Here is a 7,751-nt window from a genome sequence, read left to right on the forward strand (position 1 = left end):
GGTGGGGGGGGGTGTCTCCAGGTGCCTTAAACCCATGATCAAAGTTTATCCAGGTTACTGTAAACAGTATGTAGTGTTTACACGAGCCAAATGAAAGAGCAGATTTAAACTGCGCATGTAAACTCAGTCACAGATTACTCTGCGGGTCTGAGAAAACAAGCAGGAATCCAGGTCATCCTCTAACCTTTGTTTTGGAACGAGCTCAGAGACGGCTGATGGGGGAGGAAGAGAGACGTTCCACCAACATAAGATAAGAAAGAGAAACATCACTGAATTTTGTGTTTTGTTCATTGGTTCGTTTTGTTCACGATTATGAGAAAATGGGCCTCCGTCGAATATAGGAGCCACAGACTGAAAAGCTGTGTTTTTGTGCTGGTTTTGAACCCTTGTGGTTCTTTGTGTCCCTTTTTGTTAGTTTAACATCTTTTTGGTTGTTTTGTATCTATTGTGGTAATTTTTTGTCTCTTTGTATTAATTTTGTGTTTGTTTTTGGTTCATTTGTGTCCTTTTGTACTTGTTTTAATCTCTTTTCAGTTTGTGTGTCTGTGCTATTTGTGTGTATCTGTGTTTCTTTGTAGTAGTTTTGCATATCTGTGATCATTTTTGCATCTCTTTACGCTTGTTTTGTCTTTTTTTTTTTTTTGTCGTTTTGCATTTATCTTTCTTTATTCATTTGGAGCCTCTTTCTAGTTGTTTTATGTATTTCTATTGTAGTTTTGTGTCTCTGTGGTGCCTGCGGCCCCTTTTGTGGTTGTTTTGTTTCTTTGGGATCATTTTGCATCTTAGTTTTTTTCTGTCTCTTAATTGAGCTTTATGATTTTCAAACAAGAAATATAACAGTCACTTGATAAAGAGGCTTTGGCTCCTTGACATCTCTGGGGTCTGTACTTGGTGGGTCTGTTCAGTAATACAGCCATGGTTTAATTCATTTTGTCTCTCAACCAAGAACCAAGGTTTTCAACTTTTGGCCTCAAAAAAGTAAATGTTACTTCATTGACAGGGTTTTATTTTCTTCCTGACCTATTTTAGCTCAATCTTTTTAGTGATCCTTTGTTTAAAAACCAGTGCTCTACATTTTGTTTTTGCTATCTTCTGATGTCTGATTCGGAGTCCTTTTGTCTTGGATGCATGTCTGCCGTTCACTTTCTTTTCTTTCAAAACCGTGTGTCCTTGTTTAACGCCCTCACCACATCAACTCCTCTGCTGCCTGTAAATTCTCTGGGACCTTCAAAGTTTCTCTCAATACCTGCACAGAACTTCAGGCCTGACTCAACAAACTGAATCTTATTTCCTGGCTCATTGGCTACCTTTTTTAAATCATAAAAATAAAATGTCTGACATCGTCACCACCAGTTTGTTTAAATGGTGAGTTGACACTGATTATCTCTAATGTTGAGTTGCTCTCTATGTCTACTGAACATTTCATGCATGTAGTATTTTTCCCACGTCCCCGTCGGTGATGTCGCTTTTAGAAACATTACTGCGCATGACCACCTGCGAACTCTAGCCTCTCTGACCTATCAGAAAATGTCCCCTTATGAAATCGTACGCAACACATTAATGGATCCTTCAATATAGGACACTTTATACTTTCTTTTTTTTTCACAGTTCAAGCAAACAGCCTTCTTACCAAGCTGAGTTAAACTAACTATTCTGTTTTTGATATTCTTGAATTTTCCACCACCTTTCTCAGACCAGCGCTGCTCTTCTTGATGAACTTTAATGCTTGTGTTGACCTGGTGCTCCTCAACCCTGAACATACTTTTCGAAGGATCAAATCATCCTGAGGTGTAAGATCTTCTGAATAGATACTCAAAAAAAAAAAAAAACCATGCAGCTTGAACATGTACTGTATTGAAGACATCAAATGTTTGATTGTGCGACATTTCATGTATCGAGTTGATGGGGGGGGGGATCCCATCTTGATACATCAGACCTATTATTCCTCTGTGACCTCCAGACCGGTGCTCACTTACTGCCCACAAAGCCAATTTCAAGAGGTGAAGTTGGCTTTGTGGCCGCTGACTCTAAAACAGAGCATCACTATGTCTCAACTTTTGTCAGTTTTAAACATTATTTAGATATTTCATCTTTTGGTAATACTATTCTGATCTTGTACATCAATTACAAGTTTTTATAGTCACTAACTTTGTGCTGCACTTTGATCAACTTGCATTTAATGTTTTTTTTTTGTTTATAGTTTAATGAGGCTCAATCTACAATATGAGCAAAAGCCAGAGTTAATGACATCCTAATGACATTTTTTTTTCTTATTTGACTCAAATATTGAGTTATTAAATTAAACACGCATCACAGCGGGCTACATGGTGGTTCAGATCAGCATGAGCACCAGTTTGGATGGTGTGGATTTGGTTTTCTGTGATGTTCCCTGACCCAAAACCTCTCCTTCAGATCCTTTTTTTTTTTTTTTTTTTTTTTTAATTTCTTTTACTTTTTTTCTTCCCCTCCAGAGTCATTTTCAAATAGGTGCTGATGGATATCCATTTCTTCTTTTCAAAACCTCTGGGCTTTTTACCTCCTGCGTTTTACCTGCTCTTCTTGTGCTCCAGCCTGTATGACCCAGCCAGTCGATGTTCATTTTTTTGCCCCCTGACTGAGATGTGCTAATATCCGACTATTGAAGAAGATGGGGCTTTTACTGCTGGGTAACCAGTAATACACTGATAGATATTACCTCATCGTAAAACATATTCTCTATGTACAGACCATATACAAACCCTCCAATGAGATGAATAACACAGCAACTTTGTTAGTAATCTGACAGTTCAAAAGGATTTCAGCAGGTTTTCACTGATAAAAGGGCATATTTGGGAAAAGACCAAAGCCTCACATTAGTTTCTGACTCGGTGTGAATGTAAATGTATAAATCCCTTCCCTGTGTGCAGCCCTTTTCCCCTCACGCTCTGTTTTAACATTTGCTGGTTCCCACATCAATTATATCAAGATACTATTTCATCCATCTCAAGATATAATTTTAAAAAAAAATGGTTCATTAATCCTCAGTTTCTCCCTTCTGCCATTTGTAGCTCTTTACCTGAGCAACTTTTATTGTTCTTCTTTGACTCTTGCATTACTGTTTCCATTTTCATGGTTTAACTTTAAGCTTATACCAAAGCTGAAGAATACATACTTGAAATGTTGTTTCTTTAACTTGTACGTAAATGGAAGTGAAAACAGCAATGTATGGTTTTAAGTGGAGGGTAGAGTGTGAGTTTTAGATTTGTTATCTTCAGAAAAAATACTCTTTCCAGCTAAGCTAAGCTAACAAGCTTAATATTGAAAGGACTTGAGAGGGATATTGATTTTCTCATTCTTGGCAAGAAAGTGAATGAGTGTATTTCTTTAATGTGCTGTAAAAGATAATTAAGAGTAAATCTAGATGAGCTTGTAATTTATTCTGTAATTACTTCCAGTGTTTTGATTAAAACAGGATTGGATGGCTGGAAGGATACGGCCTTGTTTTGGCTCTTAAACCGACACTTGTCATGATGACATCATTTGTCACAAAGTCTCTAAAGTTTCAACCACAACTTTCAATACATTTTTTTTTTTTTTCCAGTTAACTACAACTAAAAGTGGGTGCACACTTTTACTTTGCATATATTGTGGGTGTGAAAAAAGCCTGTCCATCACCTCTTAAACAGCCAGTAAAATTACAAATATGGTCTCTATCCATGTGTGAATGTTTTCTCTCTCCCTCTCTCTGGGAGTAATGATGCACTCATACAGGCTTTATCACCTAAATGTGACACTTCAGAGATGGAGGCTGCACTTAAAACCCCACATGTACCGATGGCAGGATGACGGCAAAAATAAAAACAAAAAAAAAAATTCTTTTAATGCTTTGAATGGACATGTGAGATTAAGAGACCACCACTGACGATATCTTAGAACATGGTAAAAATGTTGTCAAATAACTTTTACAATTCTTTAACAATTCACCTAAATACCTTCTCTCTTTCTGTTTTGTATTTTTTATTCCCCTTCCTGTCCATCCCATTCTCGTGAACGTGAGATCTCAGTAATGCCTCGAGGGAATTTTTTTCAAATTTGGCAGAAATATTTACTCGGACTCGAGGATGAGCTGATGAGGATTTGGTGGTCAAAGGTCAAAGATCAAGGTCACGGTGACCTCACGAAACACGGCCTCTTGTAGTTTTGTTGTGACTTTTTACACGTGTCTGGGTGAAGGGACAGATGTGAGGGGTAAGCTGCAGGATGCATCTAAATCTATGCGTCTTCTCAAAGTTTTTTTTAGATTCAGTGTGACTTACACTTTTCCTCTGATTTGTGTTGCATATAAACGTCCATAAATCTGCTTTAAAGAAAAGAAATTTCCAAAAATGACTTTCCTCATGACTCCAGAACTCCCCTAAGAATCATCATGTCTTTAAGTTTTCTGTTGTGTAGTGAAGTAATCCAGTGATAGTTGTCTCTACATCCATGTGCACATTGCAAATAAGACCTGCTAGTAGCTTATTTGGCAAACTTTTTAATGGTGCCAATTTGCCAAAGTCTAAACTAATGTAGGCTCATTTTAAAAAAAAAAAAAAAAAAAAAAAAAAAACAGGACTCAAGTTGTTGCCCATTGCAAACTAATTGACACCATGGCAACACTGTACTTCCTCTATGTTGAAGAGTGATTGATTTTGATTTTATTCTGTTACAGGGTTTTGTTCATTTTTAAACTGAAGTCAGGGTTGCCTTGAAAATTTTCACTCAGACGCTTTCAACTTGAGTCATATACAAATGAATCATATGAATTTCCCCAAATTTCAGCTCCACTTTCAGCAGGTTTTTGATGTAGTTAAAACCTATTCCTCTTTAATGTACACTTCACCTTAAAGCTTTCATATGTAACTCCATCCTGCAAAAATTTTGCAGGTGTTGCAGATGAAGCCAAAACTCCAGTAGTTACATATGAACTTTACTTTGAAACCAGCCGAGTTTTTGTCAGACTAGGTGAAGTGGGTGTCTGCAAATTGAAGCAAATGTCACTTTGTAATGAAAAGCTTCACTAACTCTTCCTTTCCTCACTTTCATTCACACCGAGAGTACAAAATATTCATGACCTTTTCCCGATATTGAGTCGCGGCTCTTTTCGCTCACTCCACCTCTCCGCTGTCTCTCTGAGATTTCAAATATTATTGACTTTTTATTTTATTTTATTTTTATTTTTTTTCATCTGCATCTCATCCTTTGTGATTGCTTTGCCTTTGATAAGTAAAATCAATAAGGAGTAATAGCTTTTTACCTTGATTCACATCATCTCTGTGTTATATGAAAATAAGTTTTTTATTTTCAGACCTTCACAACAGCTTTTTTTTGTATTAAGCAGCGATGGTACCAGTTTACTCGGTGCTCCTGTCCTCTGGGATCAGGGTTCGTCCCGCTGCACTCCAAGATCATTATAACCACCGGCGCTCATGAGGCTTGTTCCACTGCGGTAGCCAGCCACACACCCACACCCAGTAACACACACACACACACACACTAAGTGAGAAAGATTACAACAGGGAGGACACACACTTTCTAGACTCCCATTCATGTAATGCATTTTGAAACTGTCACCAACAAGATGATTTGTGTATTTTTGTTTACCTGCTATGACCTCAACTGTTCTGTCTTTTTTTTTTTTTTATCTCCCTTGTCAACCTTATTTTTGCTGTGATTTTCTTCTGAATTTCAACATTTAAACTGTGCAAACGTGTGTATTTAACATGATGTAGAAATGGTCAATACACTAAAACAGAAATACAAAGTGTAGATTACTTTTCAGCATGAGAATAAGCAGCCAGACATTATTTCTGTGCCATTCTGCAACGAAAGTGGATGTTTTTCTTTACCAGTCCACTTCTACGCACACGTCACAGCAATTAATCTTTTGCTGTGAGAGATGACTATGAATAAATGCTCATGTAGATGATTATGCACTTTGCAGCTACAATCATCGCACAAAACGCAGCACTACATTCAAGTAGAAATCAGAAACAGAAAAAGCCAATATTGCTCTTGTCATGATTCCATTCTTAAAACCTTTTATCTTTAAAGTTTTTTCTGTATTAAAGTAAAAGGTGAACACCCGACTATCAGGCATGGGCCCCACAGCTTTATCCTTCGTGCAGATTGAGACTGCTAAGTGTGTGACTTGACTGTTCGTATCTCGTCTTCTACCACGACCTTCATCTTTTGCTAACCATAACTCCCTAATTGCAAGGCATCATGGTGGCAGATCAACTCGCCAGCTGTGATAGTCTTTATTTTCTGTTTTTAGTTTTGAGGATTTGATTTCATAGTTGCTGCTCGATTTCTCTGAAAGAATTTGCGTATGTTTAGATACAAGCAGCTCCAGTAGTACAGAAGGGGGGGGGGTGTTGCCTGGCCCTGTTCTTCTGCGGCAGCACCAAATCACAGCATGCAATCGTGGACAACTGTCAGCTTTGGCAAGGTGAGAGAATCTGACAGGGCGCAGGTGTTTTTAAAAAGAACCAATGGGATCTGGCTTGATAACGCGGTTACCATCACGCCTGGAGGACAGGTCGCCAGCGCTGGGTGTGGCAGCCTTCCCGCTACCTGAACGGCTGCGGCACACGTCACAGTAGCATCATCAGAAGTGACTTGGACTTTTAAAGCTGTGGAGTTCACATTTAGTCAAATATCTGACTTGTTTTGTGACAGATCCCTCCGAGCCACTTCACTGCACCAATGTGTGGAAATGCCTACAGGACGTATACTGTGTTTTCAAGATGTCTGAAGTATCCGGTAACAGTGAAGTTATAGGGAGATTGGTGGCTGCTGGGATAGAGTAACTGAACGAGTGCTCTGTGAATTTCTGGAAACCTGTTGTGAAGATAAACTGCTCCATAAAATCCCAATAATGGAAAAGGAGGCTCAGTAAAGGTTTGATGGTATTACCCCCTGTGAAGACAGGGCTGTTAACAAGAATGACACACTGTGCATGCAAATAGTGCAGGCATTTACCCTCAAACTCAAGGCAAATAAATTGAGACGACAACAGCTTGAGGTTAACTCCTCTGCAGAGATGTACAGGCATGGACTGAGACTGTAGCTCAGGGATAAATCTTTCTAAATCCACAACTTCACAAACAAAAGCAAAACTTCATTTTATCTGGTTTAGCTCTTATTTTATTTTTATTTTTTCTCGTTTTATTCAGTCTCAGACACACAAATGGGCTCTGATGGCAGGTTGATACGTCTGCTGAGGTTCCACCATTTTGACATTTCCAGGTTAAGAGGACACTTGTAAAGTCTGACTGATATGACCTGGGGGAGCTACATGAAATGACATCTGTCTGTCTCATGTATTTTATCACATCTGTGTTTTATAATTGATCTATTAATCTAATCTCGTCTCTATGCATCAGATGACCTTATGGTAAATTTACATATCATCTGTATCTGTATGTGAAATGACGGCCTCAACTGAAAACGTCACAGGCGGGGCGTGTTAATGGTTCCTCTGAACTAGTTCTTAGCACTCGCCGGCCATGTCAGACATCAAAAGCACTTATCGTTATTTCAAAAGGCAGAGTGGAAAAACTCCCACACTTTGACCCTGGCGCTACTTTAGGTGTGTTTTGGTCTGCACCGGACTCAATCATCACCCCACCTTGACAAATTATACGTCGTCTGAAAGCTCTAAATCTCCTGATTCCTTCTGTGCAAAGCGTTTTATGACGCTTTGCACAGCGTCATAAAACGCCCCCCCC

General features: G+C 38.7%; 1 protein-coding gene across 1 annotated transcript in view; it reads left to right on the top strand.

Annotated features, from left to right (window-relative positions):
- The window catches only part of vipr1b (vasoactive intestinal peptide receptor 1b), a 49,831-nt gene that overhangs the window by 12,695 nt on the left and 29,385 nt on the right, over positions 1-7,751 (top strand). The gene's annotated exons all lie outside the window — the stretch shown is intronic.

Source organism: Seriola lalandi, unplaced genomic scaffold (assembly GCF_002814215.2).
Source record: "Seriola lalandi dorsalis isolate HSWRI2012SDOR001 ecotype SW California unplaced genomic scaffold, Sedor1 jcf7180002054351, whole genome shotgun sequence".
Lineage (NCBI taxonomy): Eukaryota > Metazoa > Chordata > Actinopteri > Carangiformes > Carangidae > Seriola > Seriola lalandi.